The sequence below is a fragment of the Toxorhynchites rutilus genome, chromosome 2 (assembly GCF_029784135.1).
Source record: "Toxorhynchites rutilus septentrionalis strain SRP chromosome 2, ASM2978413v1, whole genome shotgun sequence".
Classification (NCBI taxonomy): domain Eukaryota; kingdom Metazoa; phylum Arthropoda; class Insecta; order Diptera; family Culicidae; genus Toxorhynchites; species Toxorhynchites rutilus.
The window spans coordinates 142,306,517-142,330,748 of NC_073745.1; the positions used below are offsets into that span (position 1 = coordinate 142,306,517).

General features: G+C 38.1%; 1 protein-coding gene across 3 annotated transcripts in view; it reads right to left on the bottom strand.

Annotated features, from left to right (window-relative positions):
• Window positions 1-18,950, bottom strand: part of LOC129765439 (uncharacterized) — a 73,610-nt gene extending 54,660 nt beyond the window's left edge. The window contains exons 1-2 of one of the 3 annotated variants that reach the window (XM_055765764.1): window positions 18,620-18,950; window positions 203-607 (exon numbers count right to left, since the gene is read on the bottom strand). The gene's annotated coding sequence lies outside the window, so the exon portion shown is untranslated. Of the gene's footprint in view, window positions 1-202; window positions 978-18,619 lie in introns of all 3 variants that reach the window. The other 2 variants (XM_055765763.1, XM_055765765.1) reach the window with 2 other exon arrangements.
• Between the last annotated feature and the right edge of the window lie 5,282 nt (window positions 18,951-24,232).

The following is a 24,232-nucleotide window of genomic DNA, read 5'->3' on the forward strand; positions in this document are numbered from 1 at the left end:
ACAAACTTAAAGCCATTTATACAAGTGCCAAAAAATCACCACCACTTTGCTCCTAACATTTTTATTTCCTCGCAATCAGTTGGTACAAGAAACTTTTTCTCTCCAATTTCCCCTCTATTCCTTATCTCTCGTGTTTTTTTTCTGCCCTTTGCCCGTTCGTTTCTATGCCAGGAAAATTTATTGCTATGCTATGCGACTTTACCTTTTTTATTCGACCGATGAAAATTTGTTCCACAGGTAGGGTCGATCTCACTTCCTTTATGTCGGAAAACGTGACCTCGTTCACAAACTCCTGGTGGAAATCACATCCGGGTACAAATTTTGTGTTGTGTATCCCTTTTCACTTCCTTCTACAGCATTATACCATCACCTGAATCGATTTTCTTCTCTCTCAAGAATACTTATTTGGGCTTCTGAGAACACGATTATCAACAACAACAATCGGTTTGAATTTAAATACTCTCGATGTAACAATCCGTTTCATGGGCTTCATGCACGTAACTTTTTCAAGGATTTTGATTGACTTCACTCGTGCTCGCACATGATTCGCACTTCACTCGTTGACCCAAATTTTCTTCCGCAAACCACTGAAATTCATATCCTTACACTATAAAGAATTCATGAAAACACATTAAAACCATCCATCACAACCGAATCCGGCCGTTTGCACCTTACGATGAAAATGCCCACCCCTCTCCCGGTTTCCGATTCTTGCTATTTATCTTTTCATTTCACCTTTTCTGCCGATGTCTGTGTCAGTGAAAATCTGCCATACAACTGGAAATGACAGCTGAGAGTGGCGTGTCGTTTGATTTTTCCTGTCTCGCTGGTGTTGTTCAAACAGGATTACAACCGTTGCTCCGTCTTTTGAATCTCTCGCGCGCTCGTTAGCGTTTTTCTCACTCTCGCGAAAATTCGCCGCTGCGGGGATATTGCAAGGAACACTTTCAAGTGCAGCTGAGCGGTGTTAGAATGTTCTGTGAAATAAACAATTACAGTGCAAATTGTGTTCCTTTTTCATATTCATTTAGTAATTATCAAGAAACGCTTTTTTTGAAAGAAAATAACATTGAGACTTATGAATTATTCAATTTCACAAATTTGTGAATAATATGTAAAGTAGTTAGCAGATCCGGTAAACTTCGTCATGCCTAAAAAATGCTTTCTTCCGAAATTGTTTTTCCTCGCACATTCACGATCGATAACAGACGAAGACGATTTAATTGAAATCATAACTTTATATTTATTTTAGTGACCCCCCAAACTAGCACGTCAATTTCGATGAAACGTGGGGCAATTCAACAGAGGCCAGTACCTGCTGCGCTACGCGCTTTCTCTTTTAGACAGAGGCCCTCAGTACCTCTTACTATCCAAAGTCCTTGAACCAAACTTTCAAACTAATTCTAACAATAAAACACAATTTTCGCAATCTGAACAACAGTCTCAAACTGGGATGTTGGCGTGAAAACGTTCTTGTCGATAGCATTTTGAATGCTCTAAGCGTTAGTGAGCCTCTTAAGGCCCTCATTGTATGCTTACTCTCGGCAGTTTGTATCTTTCGATGGATAATCCTCACAACAGGCCAAGTATTCAATCACTGTTCTACAGTGTAACTGCAGAAGCCTGTTGTCTAAATTAGACACGTTCAAATTGTTAATTCATAATTTCAAGTGTGATTCATTCGTCCGTTCTGAGCCGTGGTTTTCCCTAGAGAACGAATTGAACTTCAACGATTTCAACATAATTCGTCTAGATCGTAATGACACGTATGGTGGTGTATTATTGGGGATCCGAAAATGCCACTCCTTTTATAGAATCCATTTTTTTTTTATCAATAGCACTTTATTTAAGATAGATTACAACAAATTATACGCTTCCAGTGAGAACAAATCCCTTTAAAGGAAGCACACTATCCTATTTTATAGTTAATTCAAAAACTAATTCATAACACAAATTCAACTGTTTCCAATATTTATGTTTAAAATGACAATCTATGAGACTATGGTCGGTCAAAAAGATGATAATGAGGGAGGATGACTTGGCGCATCGGTTGACAGCTACGGATGTGCGGTTTTCATAAGCAGGAAGTGATTGCAGTTGAGATGTTTCCTGGCAAAAATGGGAGTTCCGCTTGGCCTTCGCGCCAGGAAGCAGTACAACCGACAGATGTCCACGGCGTATAGAGGACGGAATTGTATCACGAAGATGCATCAGCAGATGACCTAGTTGCAGGTTGGGCGGTGTCAGTGGCACAGAAGAGGCATGGTCAAGGATGGAAGTCTTCAATCGTGTTCGTTGTCCGCGTGAAAAAATGCTCCGGCAGAACTGAAGTTTTTGACGGATGATGTACATTGCGTGGACGAGGCATGATCGAGGGAGTTCTAGAACTGTTTAGGCTACATTAGGCGCGCAGTATCACTGGCTTCGGCCAGACATATACCAGTCTTTTACCTTACAAAATCTGTTTTCCGCTTGGTGTCGGGATGCTGCTCCAGGGACCGTTAAGTTTCCCGCTTGATCGCTGCGTCAGGATACTACATCACAGATTGTTGTTCACGGGAAGAATTACTCGAGTAGAACAAAAGCATTTCACATCGAGAAAACGATGTCGAATGCCTTCAAATACAACCACAAGACCAGGAGCGTCAAATATATCTCAGAACGTTCTGTTTCAGCTTGGTACGAACGAGGGCTTTGAAAGTTTTAATACGGCGAATACTTTTTATCTGTTCCGTAAGGTTGTTGTACAACTTGGTTCCTAGATAGGTAAACCTTTTCTTCCCTAGTTCCGTGTTTGACCTAATTACAGCAAAATTTCCGGCTTGTCTGGTTACTCGTGTCAAATTACCTCTTCGTAAAACTGTATTATGATGTAATGAAGGGTCACTGATGATTTTTTGCATTTGTTCCAAGATTTGCAATTCATGAAGTGCTTTTACTGGAAGCAGTGAATCATTTATGTTTGAGTACAAGTTAGCGGTGGGATACAAGAACGGTTTCCGCAGAACAACTTTTAAGCATCGGTTTTGTAGAACTTGCAACTCTCGCAGATTTGATTTGCTAGCAGAACCCCAGTTTGCCACGAGATACTGCAGTTGGGAATGAACTAATCCAAAATACATGTTTTTTTAGGCATAATTGTGGCATAAACGGCGAAATTTTCCGTAACAAATCGCACAAGGAGCCAACTTTCCTTTTCAACGAATTGATATGTGCAGTCCATCGCATAGTGCAATCTAAGGTTAGTCCTAAGAATTCGTACTGAGAGACTTCTTCCAAATCATGGCCAGGAATCGTGATTGGAGTATGATCAGGAATACTTCTCCTAGGACTGTGTATCATCATGTACTTCGTTTTCATTAGATTTAGGGACAATACATTTTCGTTGAAGAACTCCAACAATGTTTCCAGGTCTTCTTTGATATGATTACGGATAGTTCCAGTATCTGTACCGGGATAAAAGGCAGCGGTGTCATCGGCAAAGAGTCGCAATTTACCATGAAGCTTTAGTTTTGCTAGGTCGTTAATGTAGAGCAAAAATAATATAGGGCCCAAATTGCTTCCTTGCGGTACTCCAGTTGAGATGTGTCGTAACGTGCTACAGCAATCTCCAATTGTTACAAATTGACAACGGTTTGTAAGATAGCTTTCCAATAAATTCCCGACATTCCCTCTCATACCATATGCTTCCATCTTCTTAATAAGTAGCTGATGATCCACCGTATCGATCCAACATGTTTTTTATTTAGCCTCATAAATCTCTTCAATTACACGCAGTCAACGTACTAGAACCTTGCCTAAACCCATATTGGTGGTTGTATAATATACGATTATGAGTGATGAATTCCACAATCCTGAACACAATAAGTTTTTCTAGTATTTTATCCATTATAGATAATGTGGATATAGGTCTGTAATTATTCATGTTCTTCGGATCACCTGACTTATAGATGGGCACTACACGAGCAATTTTAAGGCAGCCCTGGAATTGGCCAGTATAGATAATTTCATTAAATACGTCTACCAGCAGTGACGAGAAAAACTCATGATGTTTTTTGATGAATGACACTGGCATAGAGTCTGATTCAGATGCTTTCTTAGAATCCAATTGGTTGATTATAACGATTACCTCATTAAGAGAGGTAGGTCTTAGAAGGTCTTTCCCTCCGATGACAGGAATTAAGGTTGTTGACTGCCAGACAAAAAATCAATGGCATAGACCTCTGTATTGCTTCAATTAATATTTCTCCTAGAACTACAGTTTACCGTCAACAGCTGAGAGCTATTGTCGAAGCGTTGCCAGGTCCTCGTTCAATTTTGGGTGATTTCAATTCGCATGGAATGGGTTGGGGATCACTATATGATGATCCTTGTGCCTCATGAACAAGGATCTGATCTGTGCGATAATTTCAACATGACGACTCTGGGGTGGCTACTAGGATAGCAAACCCCCCTGCACGAGATATTGTTCTAAACCTATCCATTTGCTTCTTTCTTTATTATTGGATTGCGTATGGAAGGTAATCCATAACTCATCTTCCTATACATTATATTGCCAATGACTCATATCCATGTGAAAGAAATAATCTCTGAATCTATTGACTCGGTTCATGCATTACCTCTCCACGGAGAATATGATTTCATTTCTGGCCTGATTTTTGAGAGCGCTCTTCAAGCCCAAACAATGTGTGTTCCTACCACTCAATTTCGACGCGGTTTTCCATCGCCATGGTGGGATAAAGAGTGCTCCAAAGTTTATCATGAAAAATCGACTGCGTTCAAGGAATTCAGAAAACACGGGACGATGGACTGTTTCCGAACTTACATTGCCCTGGAATGAAAACTTAAGAATTTGACTGGAGCAAAAAAACGTGGGTACTGGCGTGAGTACGTCAATGGCCTATCGAGACAGGCCGCTATGAGCTCTCTTTGGGAAACGACTAGCAAAATGCAAGGTCGGAGCCACAATAACGAAAGTGATGAGTACTCTGATCGTTGAATCTACAGTTTTGCGAGGAAGGTTTGCCCAGATTCCGTCCCAGTACAAAACATCGTACGTGATATTCCGCTTCGAAACGAATATGAAAAACCATTGATCCATCTACCATTGAAAGTAGAATTCTCATTTGCTCCTGGAGTAGACAATATAATGTTAAATATATGGAAGAATCTTCCCGATTCTGTTAAAAGAGGTATGCTGAATTTGTTTGACAAATTTCTGGAGCCAAACATTGTTCCGCATGACTGGAGACAAATTGGAGTTATAGCCATACGAAAACACAACAAGCCAGTCTGCGACCACAATTGATATAGGCCAATCGCAATGCTATTCTGCATTCGTAAATTGCTGGAGAAAATTATTCTTTTTCGTTTGGTGGGTTAAAACGAACACTTTGCTTCCAGATACGCAATTTGAGAACGAATGATAATCTAGCGTTGTTATCGTCTGAAATTCAAATAACATTTGCTCGTGAAGAACAAATGGCTCCGATCTTCTTAGATATCAATGGGGCTTTTGATTCTGTATCTATTGATATATTATCATAATTGTGGACTCTCGCCTACTTTAAATAGTTATTTGCATAATTTGCTGCCAGAAAAACAAATGAGTTTTGCTCATGGGAATTTGGCAGTTTTTCGACTAACCTATATGGGCCTTCCCCAAGGTTCATGTTTGAGCCCCTATTATACAACTTTTATGTTAATGATATCGACAATTGCATTTCGGGACATTGCACGCTACGACAACTTGTAGATGATGGAGTGATTTCCATCAGGGGATCTTTCTCCGCGGATCTGCAAAGACCATTACACGATACTTTGGACAATTTTTCCGCATGGGTTATCAAGCTGGGTATCGAATTCTCTACGGAGAAAACGGAGATAGTAGTTTTTTCTAGAAAACACAAACCCGCAAAATTTCCGCTTCATTTATTCGGCAAAACAATAACCCACTCGTTTGTACAAAACAACGATATTATTGGTCCTCGAGTATGGTAGTTTTTACTTCCGAACGGCAGCTAAGACTCGGATACTATCGTTGCTTGCGTATTGCTTTGCGTTGCATGCAATCGACTCAGGTCTTAAAGTTCTGGCTGGAGTACTTCTTCTGCCTCTTCGATTTACAGAACTATTATACAGATATCTTATTCACTGTAAAATTATGAATCCGTTGGTAGCTGACAATTTCGAAGAATTTCTTCAACAAAATCCAGAGTCAAGGTTCACCACCTTATGAGTTGAGTTCCGTTCACAAATTTCAATTTAACCATGCCTCAAGACATACATGGTATTCCAGAACATACACGTTTTGTGGTTATCCCACGGATGTTTTCGTCGATATTTCGCGAAGTAAGTTCTGATAAAATGTTTTTTATTAATGGATCATACATTAATGACTCAACTGGTTTTGGCATATTTAATGAAAACTTCAGTATCTATTATAGATTAAGATGCGTACACTCCGGAAATGGCTGCAATCTATCACGCTTTGGAGAAAATTGAATCCTTGCCAATTGATCACTATTTTATCTATTCAGTTAATAGCTTGTCTGCAGTAAAGCAAGACTGGTAAATTTTCCACTTCTTCGGTTTGGCCAATTTGGCCTCTTCAATAAAAAAAATAAACCACAATACAATTTTCATCAAAATAAAAAAAAAGACGGGTGGGTAATGTCGGGGACATAACCGGAGTGACGTAGGACTATACAAAAGGGACAGCTTTTGCTAAATATATATTTTAAATATATTGTTTTATTTTCTTCACCTACGTGAATACCTACTTATCTACCTGAAAAATGGATTAGTTTACTGTTCACTCTTTATGAACATGTTTTTTTTTATCCCATTTATTTATTTATCAGGCTCATTAGCATTTTATCTTGAACAGAGACGGGTTTTTTTTTATCGTGTACATGTACATATGTTTATGTTTCTATAAATTGTAAATTACACAGTAGAAGTTGTAGCCATTTAGGCGTTAGATTCCCTGTTCCATTACATTATGGTAAATTACACTGTAGTAGCCATTTAGGCGTAAGGGTATTCTATCTGTTCTTCCATTGTTCAGCAGACCGGACAGCGGAGACAGTTGATATTGATCATTGTTGGGTTATTTATAGAACAGCAGCCCGATGTTTCTTGCAGAGCAGAGCAGTTGTATGGATGAATCGATCTTTGTTCCACCGTGGATCGATCTCCATAGCTGATGATGGTTGCGTGGATGTAGTTATTCTATAACAACACAAAGATGGTCAATTGAGGGCCCTGAGTTTGAACTCACGATCGATCGCTTAGTAAGCGAACGCGTAACCAAGTGGCTACGAAGACCCCCTTGATGAACATGTTGGGGGTTCTGAAAAGAATCTTTGGTGTTATGTTTTTGCGTTTTTTTTTACAAACTTTCTCAATTTTTTCTCACTGTCTTATAGTTGATTTTTGATTTTTTTCCGAAGACTTTGTACTTATTAAATGTTCAACGCCGGGCATCTTTCGGCGTATGCACATATCGTACAATCAAAATGATGGCTGCATAGGTGGTCATCAGCTCATTCACTATCATATATTTCACTATTGAGCACATTACCGTACCTTAAACTGTTTCCGTGTTTCGGAGACGAATGAATTGTAAGATTTGTAGTTTCCGCAAACAAAGTAAATAAAACATGAAAAAGAACCGAGGTTTTGGAGACGAACTCTACGATCCGTCGAGAAATAAGCGAGCTATAAGCGTTCTGAAAAACCAACAGTAAATACAGGGACGGATGACCTTCGGATTAAAGTCCTTTAAAATAAGAACAGAGCAGCAGGAAATACATAGCTCATCATGTTGCTCCTTAGTTATGTTTCTATACAATGCAGATATAACGTCAGTCAATTTTCAACATCAGTTATCAACCAAAGAAAGCAGTTCTTGCTACCGAGCAAATTCGTGAATGCCATCCTGCATACAATGTGTTGTAATTTGAAGCCACTTTCAATTCGGGAACCATGCATGGGTTTGTGAAAACTGAATGATCAATTTAAAAGACCCCAACCACCAATAAGTTCAAGAACAAGCATAAACAAAATAAATCAGTTTATTTTATATGTCATATTATGTCACTTTAGAATGCATTGGTATGGTGAAAAACTTTCAATAACTCTTCTTTGAAAGGTTTAATGGCCCTGAAAAGTGCCATGTTTTACGGTGGCTGGTTTTGCCACCAAAGCAGTCTGTATAAACAAACTTTTTCCTTCTTCTACCTGCTTCCGTTTGGCGATTGCGTTTGCCACTCGCTGAAACTAGTTGTTGCCTCCGAACCGAATGTGCTCTGTTCTGTAGGCGGGTTTTCTTATTGTTGTGAGCAGCTTTGCAAGCCAACTCGAGCACTCCGGCGGCCGAAATTCTATAACCGCTATCAGGGATGGTAAAAAATCACATTCAACGATCAATGAATAAGTATATCCCTCTAGTCGGATGTTTTTAAATCACCCCCAGCAGGCGAGGCTCTTTTATTCTTCATATGTACACAGAGAGAATACTTGGAACGGTGAGCTACCAAGATCTCAAAAAAGCAATATGAGAGCGGAATCCCAACTGCTTGCACTCTCGAAGCATTACTTCTACTACTCAGGTTTTATCGTGAGTGCAAGCCACAAACGATTAATCCCATTCCATAGAGCGGATGATGAGTTCTTGATCGGAAAGTGTAACAAGAGACGATCAACTGAAATCTTACGACACTCATCGAGGGATTTTTAATTCTCTATTGCACTGTCCGCAGTGAGTGGCTGACTCAGTCTCGTGTCGATTTTATTTTGCTGTCGTCTCCCGCCCGATAAACAGCAGACGGGTAATGGATGCAATTGATTAATTTTATTACCAGCAGATTTGGGCGAATCTCATCCCGCCCAAAATCGTTTTTAGATTCCAATAATTCTGAACATTCACATTTCTCTCCAAATAATTTTTCCAACAGTAATTCAATTAGTGACTTCACGAAACACCTTTCGAATTCGATTGAATTTCAGACCCTTTTTTATTTTGTAGATAAAACGGATCACATATTTGGTTAATTCAATTCTGTGTGGTTACGTTCTTCGTTGCGAATAAATGTAATGAAATAGTATGGACGTATGATATTCATGTATCGTGGACTTCCGACATATGTGGCAGTAGATTTGTCGAACGACTAATGTTTTTTTATATCCCTTCAAACTTGTTGCATCTCTCAAGTGTACATACTGCTTTGACCGCAGATTTGCATGGTAGAATCTGGTTAATTTCAGATATTCAGTCTTCATATTGTCGAATGAATACTGTTGGAACAATAGGTATCGCAGCAAATGATTATCAACATCCTACCTTATCATCAAACGGTATGCGAATAATTTCAGTGAACTGACGGCATTGGAATATATGCTTTGTGAGGACCACACAATTATTATCAGAGCGAATAAACGTCCGACTGGAAGTCATGAACATCAATTCAATGTGCCCAAGATAAATTTATCCTTTGAAGGTCATTAACCTTTCTAAAGATGATCAGATGGAATATATTCCAATGTCGTCTGGAATAACCTGTCCAACACCTTATGATCGTTATATTGTTTTTGCTATTATTCTGATGTTTCATAACACGGCACTCTATTGATTATTCGCCGAAAATGAATAAAAAATATCCTTGAAGTTAGCCTACGGTTTTAGTAGCAGTGCAATATGGTGAGCCAGTCTCAGGATAAGAAAACATTGAAAAATAAAGCTTTTTTTTTTTGAATGAATCAATAGTAAAACAAAACGTCAAAAAATTTCTCAGCTTTGTGATAGCAGATAATCATTATCCATTTGAATTGTATGAGTATTCCATTCCCCCACAAACTGTGGATAGTCTATCTGCATACAAATTATGTAGAGTGCCACAATCCAAAAAAATTATGAGCAAATATTTACGTGCTTAAACAAAAAAACACATGTTGACATATTTGCGCTAATTTATGTTTTTTTATTAATTCAAGGTAATCAAGGTCTTTTCTAGACACCAGTTTACTCGGCCCCGAAAAAAGTGGTCTGTATTTGGGCAGGCGGAAAAATATATCTCGCAAGACCACGTGTTCGATGTCGTAAAAGCCTTGGCCAATAACGCATTTACATTAACTCATAAAATTAGTGAGTTGAGAGGGATTATTGTTTGTAGTCTCTTGATTAATTTAAACACCATCTGAGAAATCCTCCGTGAAACATGAAACATTAAAGTTGTCCTATTTGCTGTAGCGCATTTTTTTTATTTTACCAAGTTTCATCGAAGTAAACGCGCTCGGAAAGGAAAATTGAACGCCCGGATGAGAGAGCGAGAATCGTACGTCATAGAGACACTCATTCCAATGGAGCAAATTCTTGTTAGGAGTTGAAAGCAAAACGAGGAAGGAGAGTAACTCAATTATTCGAACTAGTTTCAGTCTAGCAATGCTTTGGTCAACTCAGAGTTACCAAGAGAAAATCATTTGGTTATGATGGGTGAGGATTAATAGTTAGTCGCAGTTTGCACAGATTACGATCTGTGCAGTTTGCGATTAATCGTAAATCACATCATGCTCCCTTGTTTTCCATCCTTGACCGCTATTAGGTATACTGGTGCTCCGGCACCAATCCGTTGATGCGATGTGATGTGAAACGATGCCATACAACCACACTGATTTACGATTTGAAAGAGAATGATATATGAGCGGGGATTTTTAAGCTGACTGGCTGGCTCGAGAATTATGCATGTGTGAGACTGCGACCAATGTTTCGTTCATTTTTTTCTTTTTCCTTTCCAATCGTTCTTCATTCTATTTCGCTGCTGCTCTGGTTGCCCGTTTTGGTCGGTACGATTTGAGGAGCACAGAATGGACCAATCAAAAATGGGCACATAGTGCATTTGGACAATGCTTGATATTTCACAATTATTCAATTATTTATCTCAAGAAAAATGAAATGTTATTCATTATGATAGATGCGTAGATATATTTCCTATCTATTGATGCAAAAACCTTTGCGATCTATTGAGAAATGCTCGAGTTATAAGCGTTCCAAATCTTGCATTTTGTCCTACTTGTTCAGTGCCTAGATTTCCATTTCACCCCTATATCTTCCGGTTAGACGTAGTCCTACGTCAAAATACACCATCATTTTCTTTTCACAGCAACGGAATATAAGGCTTAATGCCATCAACGCGAATCCCAATTGGAGAATTGAATTCGAAGTGGACAAACTCATCACCCATGTTTGTATAGAAGACGTAAGCGACAAAATGAACAAAATCGATCTTTTCGCCGTTATGCATTCTCCGCAATGCAATACGTTTGCTCAACATGCAAACAAACATTTTTGACGTGGAACTACGTCTAACCGGAGTATATGGGGGGTAAAATAAAAACCTAAACACAGAACATGCAGGAAAAAATGAAAGATTCCGAATGCTTATAACTCGAACATTTCTTACTGGATCGGAAAGATGTTTGCATCAATTGATAGGGAATATTTCTACGCTTCTATCGCAATTAATTAAATGTTATTTTTCATGAGATAAACAATTGTATAACTGTAAAATGTTAATCGTTATCTAAACGCCCTTACTGCCTCATTTTGATTGGCCCGATCTACGGTTTCCCTAACATAGCCATCAAAACCAAGCAGCCTCGGGGAAATCGACATTGCAAATACGTGAAAGTATGGGGGCTTTGTTCTCACCGAAATATGTTCCCTAACACAGACTTCAAAACCAAGCAGCGTTGGAGAGATCGGCATTACAAATTCATGCAAGTCGGAGGCATTTTTGTTCCGACTGAAATGTGTTTGCCTAACACAGACTTCAAAACCAAGATGTCAGGGGAAATCGGCTCTGCAAATAAATGCAATCTGCGAGTACTTTTGTACTCGCTTGCCTTTGTGCAAACTAGAATATGTTTCCTTAACACGGTCTTCCGGGGGTACTTCTGCACTCGCATGTTTTTTTTTTGCACTCCGAAAAGTGTTTTCCTAACACGGATTACAAAAGCGGGTACGAATACCACGCTTTGGCTCGGTTATTCAAGCTTGCATTGAAGGATATGCCTTCATATCTTCTGCTCTCTGAACTACTACGTATACCATTTGATGATTAGGCAAGATGTTGATAACCAATATTGATTAAACAATATGCGTTCGACGTACATGTCAAAATCGAAACTGAGTGCCTGAAGTTCATCAAATCAAGCAAATTCGCGATTCGAGAAGTACATACACTTGAGAGATGCAAACATCAGAAGGAAACGTAAAATAAAATAATCATTTGATAATTCTTCCGTTCACATATTTTGTCCTCGGCATCATACGAAATGTAAAACTACTCACTAAATTTACTTGTAACGAAGAACATAATCTATCACAACGCATGAATTGACCTTATATATAATTATACAATCTTTTTACTCACAAAGCAAATATATTGAATTCAATTGAATTCGGGAATTGTTTCATTCAACCAAAAATTTAATTAATGCAAAGAAATGATTGCTACGCTAAGGTAGTCCCACGTCAACCTTGCGGTTATATCATAGATGTAACCCACTCATTTTTTTGTTCGAAAACATTTGAGCAATTTTGAAAAACCGTTTCTGAAAAATTACTGTTTGTCCGCATAACAGTCGTAGTTTCAAACAGCTTTCATACATCATTCGAAAATCAACAATTGTCAGTATTTTAAGCTATAAGCTAAATCTACATTTGAATCACATTCTTTGTATGGTCCAAACATGCCTGTCACGATGGTGTCGTGTTACTTAGTGTTTCCTAATAGACGGATAAAAGAAACCATTGAAACGCTGCTCATATATCACTATTTTCTGTACACTGCACTGCGGTGAGCAAAGAGAAGTAATTGTGTTTTTAATGTTATTATTAAGAATTCCTGCATTTGAATCTTTAATTGGATAATGAAACAACTGGACAGATTATTTCATTGGAAATTTGCATGGTTACGCTTGTAGGCAAAAAATTATAGGAGGTTGTGTCCAAGATACGACCGCATTGTTGACGTAGAACTACGCTGTTATTTTATATAAGTCGCTTATTTATACCATCGGATATTATTCTATAATGCTGTGAAATTTTAGAAACAACTGCTTAGTAGAATAATCTCTGAAAGGTTTTTTTCATTGTAAAATCAGTTGACAATAATTGATTGATGATTTATTCTTGCCCTCGCAAAACAATACACTAGCTGACCGTATGTCGCAATTTATTTCATGTCAATGCGTTGAAAATTTACCTCCAACGCTATTCCGGTGGCCTTCGCAATTAACATAGACTCGGCTACAGTCGATTATATACATGTTGTACCAGCACCATTATTTCACATCTCAAGTACATCAATATATCTTTGGCACCGCATGGAAACAACAACAATGACAACACTTGCAAGTATCAAATATCATGCTACATGTTATTTGGTATTGCCTCAAAGGAATCGCACCTCTAGGCATCGTTCGTACAACGTAAACCAAGCGCCAAGAAGCGTTCGCCATAGCTTACATACAGAGTCATACATTGGTGGCTTGAAACTACTAGGAATATAAACACTTCTCATCATTTTGCACTATTCTCAAAATAAACGCTTCTGTTAATATTACTGGCTTCGAAAAAAGTTGCATTACTTTCTCATGCTCGAGAGGAGCGCAGCTGTCATCCTTAGTAAAGGAAGTTTTGCTACTGGCAAACGAAACCTAATCACATACAAAATTCCAGAACGACATTTACTTTCTTGTTGACTAAACAGGCGAAATAAACTCTTTTTGTTAATAACAACCTCGAAAACAGTAGTAATGTTTCATTATGATCAATATTAGCGCAAATGCAATCCTAGTTGAAGTCAGTTGCGACTGACACGCTTACCCAAATAACTTATAACCGACCGACGCTCCAAAATCGCCTACTTCGCTGTTGTTTGATGCGGTGTCACACTCGCGAAGTCTCGGTTCAGTGCGAGCGCTTTTCACTGCACCAACATCGCGTGCATCATTAGATGACGCTTGCCTTGAAATTTTATTGCCCCTGGCAATGCGTTCGAGGAGGATTCTATGCATATTAAACAAATCTTGCGGAATTTCTGATTCCTTTAGCATGTAAATCGCCAAAATCCGTTCACGGCAAAAATAGTTATTAAAGTTAACTTTATTTCATAAAAACGTGACCTGTTTTCTGATTTGGCACCCTTAATGAAAGACGTAGTTCTACGTCAAAAAACAACAAAATTGCGTTTTGGGCAGTGCAGAACATCGACTACACTTTTTTTTTTATTTCCCAATTTTCCTCAATATTCTCCACAGAAAATAAATGAATGCAGCCATTCCATGTCAAACCGATGTAGTGGTTCTTAGATCTTCGTTAAAAGTGTTAATTTTGTTCTTCATCGCAAAACATTAGACACGTATTTTTTATATTTTCATTAGGGTGATCATTTTCATTTCAGGGTGGTTCGAAAAATCAACCTTTTCCGTTTTTTTCAAAAAATGATCGTTTTCAAAAATTCATAACTTTTGAAATACTACACCGATTTAGATGGTAGACATTTCAAAAATCACCATATCAAGGCACCTGGAGAAAGCGTCATCGCGAATACATGCAGGCTGTGATTTCTTTTGCTCACTTGCAAATGCGCTGGAGCAGAGGAATATTTGCGCATTCGGTCCCGTGATGCAATCGTACCCAAAAACATCAATTTTTGTTTAGCTTTCGCATGGAATGGTCGTGTTCGCTTGTAAATGTGCTTGAACAAAGGAAGATTTGAGCATTCGGTTCCCGTGTTGCAATCGTATCTAAGAGCATCAGTTTCTATTCTGCTTCCGCGTGGAGTGGTCATGAAAATTCTCGTGCATTATTCTCACGAGAACAAAATAGAATTATGTATCAAACTTCATGACTTGTTTTTGCAAAACCACGCAAACCAAACGGTTCTTTTCCGGACCACCAAAAAATTCGAAATAGTTGAATTTCATATCAATAACAATTTCATACTCATAAACATCCACTCATACACTAACAAAGGAAACTCCAGTAATCTTTAGAAATAATTGTTCATTCATTCATTAAGAATTGATTCAGATGCAATTTCAAACAAATAATCACAGAACTAGCGGTAGTTCTACGTCTACCTTGCGGTTATATCACAGATATAACCCACTTCTAGTTTTTTTAATTTTTCAACCGATTGTGTTCCTAATCACTAAACAAAGTTTATAGATTATTTTAGGAAAAGTGAGCCATCAACCTTTTTTCATTGACTAATTAAAATTCCATGAAATTTATTCATCAGTGTTTTTTATCTCGATTTAGCTGAATATATACGAAGTCGTGTGTGCTCTCGCGGTCGAGTTGTTTGGCGTCACACATTATCATGCCGGGAATTTAGGTTCGATTCCCGTTCTTGACAAGGGTTTTGACGTAGCACTACGTCGTTCATTTCTAAACGGGTTGTAAGCGTTATATGTTTTGTTACTTATTGATCCAATAACTTGTTTCAGTAGCTTTAAAATTGCTTTCAAAACAGGCTATTGAAATCATACAAATCTGTATATAAACGAGTGCTCGTTCGGGAATCCACTCAGTTATGATTGCGCAGCGGTTGATGTACGAACGCTGGGATCTATGTGTTTCCCTAACACAGACTTCAAAACCAATAAGTCTGGGGAAAATCCACACGACCAAGACAGCAGCAGCATTCAAAAGGCTTGAGGCATTGAAGACAGCCGCCACACACACATACAAACGCACACGCAACTTTGTTTTCGTTTGGAGGTCATCGAGTTAGCATTGATTACTGGCAGGCGTCGAGGAGAAGAAACCGAAAAGATGTCATCGCTACTGACAAATAATCTGCCAGTTCTCCTTGGAACTATAGATTACGTTCAAGCGAAAGAGTTTTTTTTTTGTTTTCTATGGATAGGTAAATGATTTTGGTTTGACCAGTTAAAAACATGATCATGGTTTGTCCACTTTGTTGAATGCTCTAATTTAGCACACCTTTGTCAAATCAGGTATTCGAATGTTTCAAAACATATACATAAAATTGACTTTTTAATGATTTACAGTTGTTTAATAGTATATTTTTACGGATTCACATGTTTTAGAGGTTAAAATTCACCTTCTATTGGTGTCAATGCGCTCCTCATTTGAGCTAACTTTTAATCAATCACCAGATGATTATTTGGCACGTATTCAGAACTTTTCTGGATTATAACACTACAAATATTGTAAACATCATGCTTGCACACCATTTGTATTTTATTTACATAGCTAAACCATTAAATTAACGCATTTCGATGACCTCAATTCTGATCATGAGTTGCCCAATTCACTAATGTTGATTTGTCCACATGATTTCTATAACAACCGCTTGGCGCGCTGCAGTTTGTTTATTGTGTGCTTCGCGCATAGCAGAAATAAAGTTCCTCTATGTTGAGTGTTTTGAGGTGAACACTTTTAAAATGCCCTAGAAAAGGCAATATTCTGAAGAAAGCCTAAACTATGAATGAATCAATATGATGACAGTAAATTTAAACTATGATAAATGCAACACCTACTTGGAAATTCGAATTTTTTTTCATTCAAAAATGGTGATTTCTAAAACCGAACTAAAATCAGAGGTGGTCAAACCTAGATCATAATTTCTCTTTGAGGAAAATCGTTAAAAAATATAAAAAATGAATAATTCCAACACCTTATAGTAGTATTAGCTACTAGAGACTTGGGGATTTTCAACAAACCCAAACTCGTATCGATTATATGTGATTTTCATAAAGAAAAATCGATTTGCATTTACTAGTTGCGTAAAAACACCCTTAATCGGATAAACCATTTTATCTAATATATCACTGCGAACAAACACATTTTGTTCGCTTCTGCAACTTACTCTTCCCCACCAGTAAAATGTATTCTTGTCTATATTCTCTCTATTCACTTCACACCCATGAAAGAGTCCAATAAAGTTTACTTTGTGTAAATGATAATATCTTACATATACTCATTCGCTCACAAATTCACTAGAAGAACTTTCACCAATCTTTCTATATATTCATTCATTCGTTCATTGAGAATTGATTCAGATGCAACCTCAAACAAACGACCACTAAACCTATGGTAGTCCTACGTTAACGGTTATACCACAGATATAAACCTCCCCTAGTTTTATCGCATGAGAAATCTTTGACAATGAAAACGAATAAAGCCCATTCAATGATCAATGAAAGCTGACACTTTCGAGATTGGATGAAAACGACAGCAGTAATGAACAAAACTGAAGAATTGATGTTTAGTATGTGTAGATAATATACCGATTTCACCTTGGAAATGGCACGTTGAAAATAGTGAAACCTATATTTTAAGAAAGGCCGCATAGATGCTTATCGGTCCAAGCTTCGAACGGAATGCAAAAACAACTCGACCGGGATGCAGGATGAAATTTTGTTCGCTTCTCTTCAAACATTAAATGGGCAATGCTAAATTATAACTCGAACGAAATAATGGTTTCGAACGAAATGCAAATCCGACGGAATGCAGAATCGGGGTGTGTGTGTTAAATTTTAATATTTTAAAGTAACTGAAAAATATTTTACTAAACACTGTAAGAAGTGTATAACATTGATATAGCCCCGCAGACAAATGTCACAATCGGGTACAGAAACATTTAGTGATGTTGAAATACCAGATCGTTAATCATCGATATTTTGCCAGAACTCATTAATGAAAATCATGAAACTGATGTATTTTCCAGGCAACTGTATATCACTTTTGGATTAAGTCCTTGGAATGCTTAACACGATCGGTTTTCGGAAATCCATCAGCTCGTGACTCCAAATTTCTAAAAACAACACTCGCTGTTGATGAGACATGCTGTTTTGAATATGAGTAAATCGATTTGAGAAATCTTTGGGTGAAATTCTTTGTCCGAAGTAATATAAAACATACTTACAGAGAATCGTTATTTACATTCAAATGCCATGCTAATTTTTTCGTACAGCAATAGCGATTGCAAACCATTTCTTCTTGTTGCAGGGATATTTATTTTTATTTCTCAAAAAGCTCATTAATTTTTGGAATAGCGAAAATTGTCTTTTGTTTCCTATTTGTGTCAGTAATTTGAGAGAAATACACACTTCAATTCATTGCTATAACGGGTTTTCACTCATTCAATTCTATGACCATTCTCATTTCATCATCCATTTTACTACACACTTTACGTTGCATTAATTATGTGGAATGAAAAAACATATGCATACGACCCCCCTGGTGGCGATCGCAAAACAAACGGCGTCCGCCAAATTAGTCCGTGCACGACTCGGTTCACACAATGAAATCTTTATCCAATCAGTGCTCGCGCTAAGAAAAACAACAGCGGCATCATGTGTCACGAGGACAACTTTTGTTGTGCATGCTTCAGCTCTCTAGCAGTTGCGGAGGGTGAGAGTGAGAGATTTTCGGAATAGGAGAGCATCAGCAATGAGATGAGAGCCAATCCGGTGTCAGGCACGATAGCCTCCGGCATTGGATAGCCTGCGGGAACTGTGTAAACGTCAAGGACGTCTTCGTCGTGGGCTCCAACGCCCCAAGTGCGAGGCTACGTACCCGTCTATATATTAACCGCCGCACACAGACGAGAGTAGTAACAATACGTAACACATCACCGGATCGAACTTTTGCACTTGTTTTGGACACACTTTTACGGCAGCACACTTTTTCCACTATTTTCCGCGGATTGAAGTCCGATCGATGGGAGCCGCGTATGCACTTTACAATTTCGAACAGAACTTTACACGGTGACAATAGAAACCCACGAGTTAAGCGCCCGCACCAAGGCCAGGAAAATCTTGCAGAAATAAGCCAATTTTCTTTCCTGTTTAAGTGTGCTCGAAACACTGCGGATCCTTGGCCTTCTCGCTTCTCTGGTTCTAGTGAAAAACTGAGCCGCTAGGAAAACTCGAGCTCGAGACAGAACCAGCGCAGAGTGTGGCATTTGGGGAAAATTCTCTTCGAGAGTGAGAGAGTCTTCTCTTCTCAATTTCGCTGTGACGGTGCATTTTCCTTTTCATTTCCGAACGGGCAGGGGGAGGAAGAAAACTCGAGAGCAATTGTTTACATTGATTTTCCTTACCTTAAATGGCCCCTTGATTGTTATGTTTGTTTGTACGACATAAAATGATCGACGCTTGGGACGTTTCAGGTGAACATCTGTGCAGGTGATTCCGTTTTGGGCTCCGTTGAGACTATAGTTGTGATTCTTCTGCATCGTTAGTTAAATCCGGTTCCATGGGGAGCGTGAGGAAGTGTGTGAGAGAAAATGTATGTTTCACCATTAGCAATCGCACAGTTTGACTTTTGTTTTGCAGGATAAAAAGCATTGAAATAAGCTGCCTGATAGATATGCATAACTCTGCGGTGGGAAGGATGGTGGGTGTATGGTGGAAGCGTTGAAATATACTCAGAGCAAAGATATTCATCGAGTTTAGTATCCCTTCGTCAAAATTGCTGACGGATGAACATAAATGATAAACGACAAATAAGAATAAAGAAGTGTATATCAGTTCATGATTGGCTTTGATGGAGTTTTTTTATTCAATCGTGTTCAAAATCGTCCCTACTGCAATACAATAATAAAAAACTGTAAAATTATTCAACAAAAACAATAAAACACTTAGTGAAGACTATTCTACCTATTTGCTTTTCCATCACGGTCCACACTTTCGTTAGTTGAGTTGAATCAGCAGATTTAGTTTATCACACAACTGTAGAATTCGTATTTTGGCTGAATTCCAACCATTCGTTCGAGTAATAGTTCAATAGCTCAAAAAGGGTTCGTGATGAAAATTTTGAATTTGCTCCCGGTGAATTATTGGAATCATGAATCAGTTCTCGGTAGCTTTCAGTGGAAATATTTTTTTTTTTCGATATCCATAGAAACCACCAGTGGCGTAGCATAACCGGATGACACCCGGGGCGGGTCACTAGGGTGTCACCTCCCCAAACTTGTCTAGTCATGAAACGTAGGGTAAATGATCTTGGTTTGTCCGATTTAGGGTGTTTTTACGCAACTAGTACATGCAAATCGATTTTTCTTCATGAAAATCACACATAATCGATACGAGTTTGGGTTTGTTGAAAATCCCCAAGTCTCTAGTTGCTAATACTACCATAAGGTGTTGAAATTATTAAATTTTTTTATGTTTTATACGATTTTCCTTAAAGAGAAATTATGATCATGGCTTGACCATCTCTGATCATGGCTTGCCCAAAAAATGATCATGGTTTGTCCGGTTTTAGAAATCACCATTTTTGAATGAAAACATTCGAATTCACAGTAGCTGTTGTATTTATCATTGCTTGAGTTTATTGTCATCATATTTATCCTTTCATAATTTAGGCTTTTTTCAGAATATTGCCTTTTCTTGGGTATTTTAAGAGTGTTCACCTCAACACACTCAACACAGAGAAACTTTATCTCTGCTATGCGCGAAGGGCACAATAAACAAACTACAGCGCGCCAAGCGGTTGCCATAGAAATTTTGGACAAAATAACATTATTGAATTGGACAACTCACGATCAGAACTGAGTTCATCAAAATGCCGTAATTTAATGGTTTAGCTATGTAAATCTGATACAAATGGTGTGCAAGCATGTTGTTTACAATATTTGTAAGTGTTATAATCCAAAAAAGGTCTGAATACGTGCCAAATAAACATCTGGTGATCGATTAAAAGTTAGCTCGAATGAGGGGCGCATTGACACAAATAGGAGGTGTATTTTATAATCCTTTAAAGCATGTGATTCCGTAAAAATATACTATAAAACTACTGTAAATCATGAAAAAGACCATTTTATTTATTATGAAACATTCGAATACTTTATTTGACACAGGAGCGCTGAATGAGAGCATTCAAAAAAGTGGGCAAACCATGATCATATTTGAGGGGCTTAGAATGAAAGGGGTGTAAGTGACTTGATCGATTTCGCTACATCGACTCTCACTTTGGGTCATAACTTAGCTGCAAATACATTCCCAGCTGTATTTACCAACGAGGAAAATAGGTCAGAACCTCATCTATCGGATTCTATAGCGAACTTAAATTGGAAAGTTTTTGCAGTTGAGTTATTACCTAAATAAAAAGTTGATGAAGAGAAAACGATCAAGTCACTTACACCCCTTGCATTCTGAGCCCCTCATTTTTAATTATTTTCAACTCAGATAAACCTCTCCACAAGATTCCACAGAAACGTACACGGTTAAAAACAGTTTCAAATTCACTGTAAAATGGAACTTCACTGGAACCGATCTATGGAAGTTCCGCTTCATGGTGAATTGTAACACATCCATCGCAATCTCATTAATGACATCATTAGAATTAATTTTAGCGTCCTTCAAATGACTACGGTGTCCTGGTATCTCTAGCTAAAGCTGTCTTTCCGAAAATTCGTAGTTTCCAGTTTGTCAAATCGAGATTCTTAGCAAAATCATGTTGTCTTCATAAGCCACAACTCTCTGTTTACAAACCCTTTGGGTACGGGTTTTGTGTTTTGCTGACATGGTTGATGCGATCGATAGACTGCGAACGAGACTTCATGGAAACTAAACCCTGACCTTACAATTGTTGAAGGATGTCGTTATTCAAATCTGCAGCTGTTCCTACCTAAAACGAAAAAAACTAGGAGTGGGTTATATCTGTAATATTATCGCAAGGTTAATGTAGGACTAGCATTGGCTTTAGAATCATTTGTTTGAAGTTGCATCTAAATCAATTCTCAATAAATGGATGAATGGATATTTTGTTTCCCCTTCTTAAAATTGTCTTGCGCTCTGTTCAAATATATACGAAATGATATTCTTTCGAATCTTTTTATGTTCGACACTCGAATCATCAAGACAAGTTTATTCAATCCTCCGTACATCCAAAATATCTTTTCCGTGATATAAAAACCTTAACGGGAACACCTAGTTAACTGAATCATATTCTACGTCTTGGGTGCATTTGCAAGCCAACGATTTTGCATGTCCGTTCATTACGGCAGTAAAAGAAAAACTGACAGAGGTTGGCCAACCGACGCATCATGTATTATGCATCAACCGCAGAGCAATCGAGACTGAAATGAAATTTCAAGAAGCTATCGCTATTTGTAATGCTTCAAATTGCTTTCGAAACAGTTTTGAGCTAGTGAAACAAGATGAAACATAGATCTTTTATCTTTGAATAATGTTACTTCCATGCTACTTCGTTCATCCGGTAGAGAGATTTTAACGCTAAAACATTGTACTCCGAACGTAACCCCCTCGTTCTCGAGACCTCGAATTTACACCCCAGTACAGATGAAAGGTATGACGGAATAATTAACATAAAAAAAAACCAATACAGTTTCTATAACATGGACTTTTCCATAGTGACTTGTTAGAGTAATATCCGGTTACTTTTATTCAAAATCTTATTTTTTTCAATATAATATACTTGTTATGGAAACAGCTGCAGAAGAGGTGGAAAAAAGGGAAATCAGTCCATTTATAAAAAGATGACAAGCTGTTTGAGGCTACCGTGTAATCACGATCCTGAATGATACCAAAGAAATTTACTATCCCATGGATCCGGGGTTTTCACTGCGGCAAATCCTCTAAAAGAGCCGCGAGTATCACGGCCCAACGTATAGGGTTACCATCTGTCCTGATTTAGCAGGACATATCCTAATTTTTGAGATCTATTTGGGGCGTCCTGATTTATTTTTCACAATCTAGCCTTTGTCCTGATTTCCATGAGAAATTCAATTTTGTTGGAGAATCAGAATTATTTTCAGTGTATTATGTTTTTGGATAAAACCTTTTTTGTTGAAGACCAAAGTTTTGTGAGAATATAAAGAGAATAGTAGAGTAGTTGGATCTTCCTCGAGATCTTCCAACTATTTTCATTTAGACATTATGTTTCACTGGCCCCGGTGATGTTTTTGTGTTTCTCGATATTCCAAGTTAAACATTTTCCAAATATTTAAGCGAAAGTGTCTTCTTACCGACGAATTACGCCAGAAGTACCCCTTTTTCACAAAAGAACTTAAGGATTACCAACGCTGCATAGATGATTCATAAGTGTCGGTGGTTCATAGTGGTATCTAGATTTAGCTACTTTCTTGAAATAGCAGTTTGAATTCAACAATGAAATATTACAGGCAGATCTGATTAGGAAGAGCATATTCAAACACCGAAAAATTACCAGCATACTCGATTGGCATCCACTTCCATAGTTCCATGCTGAACTATGTTGTGCAGAAATCCAACCGCTCAGAAAATTTGGATTGCAGAAGCAGCTCTTGCAGCTTGTACATCGGTACTATTACACTTCTTGTTCGATGACTATGAAATCGCCAAAAATCATCTGTGCTCATAAAAAGACAGAAGCCATCATCTCCGGAGTATTTTCACCGCATGGATCGCCTATGAAATATGTTAAATGAATAAATTTCACGTGTTTTCTATATTTACATCTCAAAGAACCTCAATGGTTTGGCCATAATCGTACCTGTGACAAGTGTCCTGATTTTCAACTCCGACCGGATGGTATCCCTGTCAACGTATGACATCTTCGTCGACTCCAAAGTCGCACATGATGCAATCGACCGACGACAGCCCTGAAGAACCATGAACGATCACGACTTCTCCGAGAGTTGCCAAACTGATTCAGGCAACAAGGAACGGTGTGCGGTGCAGTGCGCTGATCTCAGACGATCTGTCGGAATCATTTGAAACAGGGGGACTTCAACAAAGCGATGTACTCTCCTGTCTGTTCCTTCACGTGGCACGGAAAGCGGGGGTCAATATACGGGGCGCGGGACAAGTCTAGTCAGTTTATTTTCACTGATTAGGTGAACATAATTGTAAGAACACATGCAACGGTAACAAACTTATATGGTCGGGGTTCTGTCAAAACGAACCAAGTACCAAAACATTATTTTGAGATATTTTAATTTAAAGTTTGGGTTCCTACTAATTGACCGTGGCGTCCGTTGGGATGTAAAAATCAATTTTTGTTAAACCAAAAAATTGTGAAGAACCTCCTTATATCTTTCTCAAGTCTAGCTCAAAGAAGGGATCATCTGTGTCGTGATGTTTCCCACGAGGTTTTTTTTCGTAAAATTGCTTGAAATTTGACAGACGTTGCTCAAAACACATTTTGTTATAACAGTTATAACAGTTTCTGCATCCAGTGGTG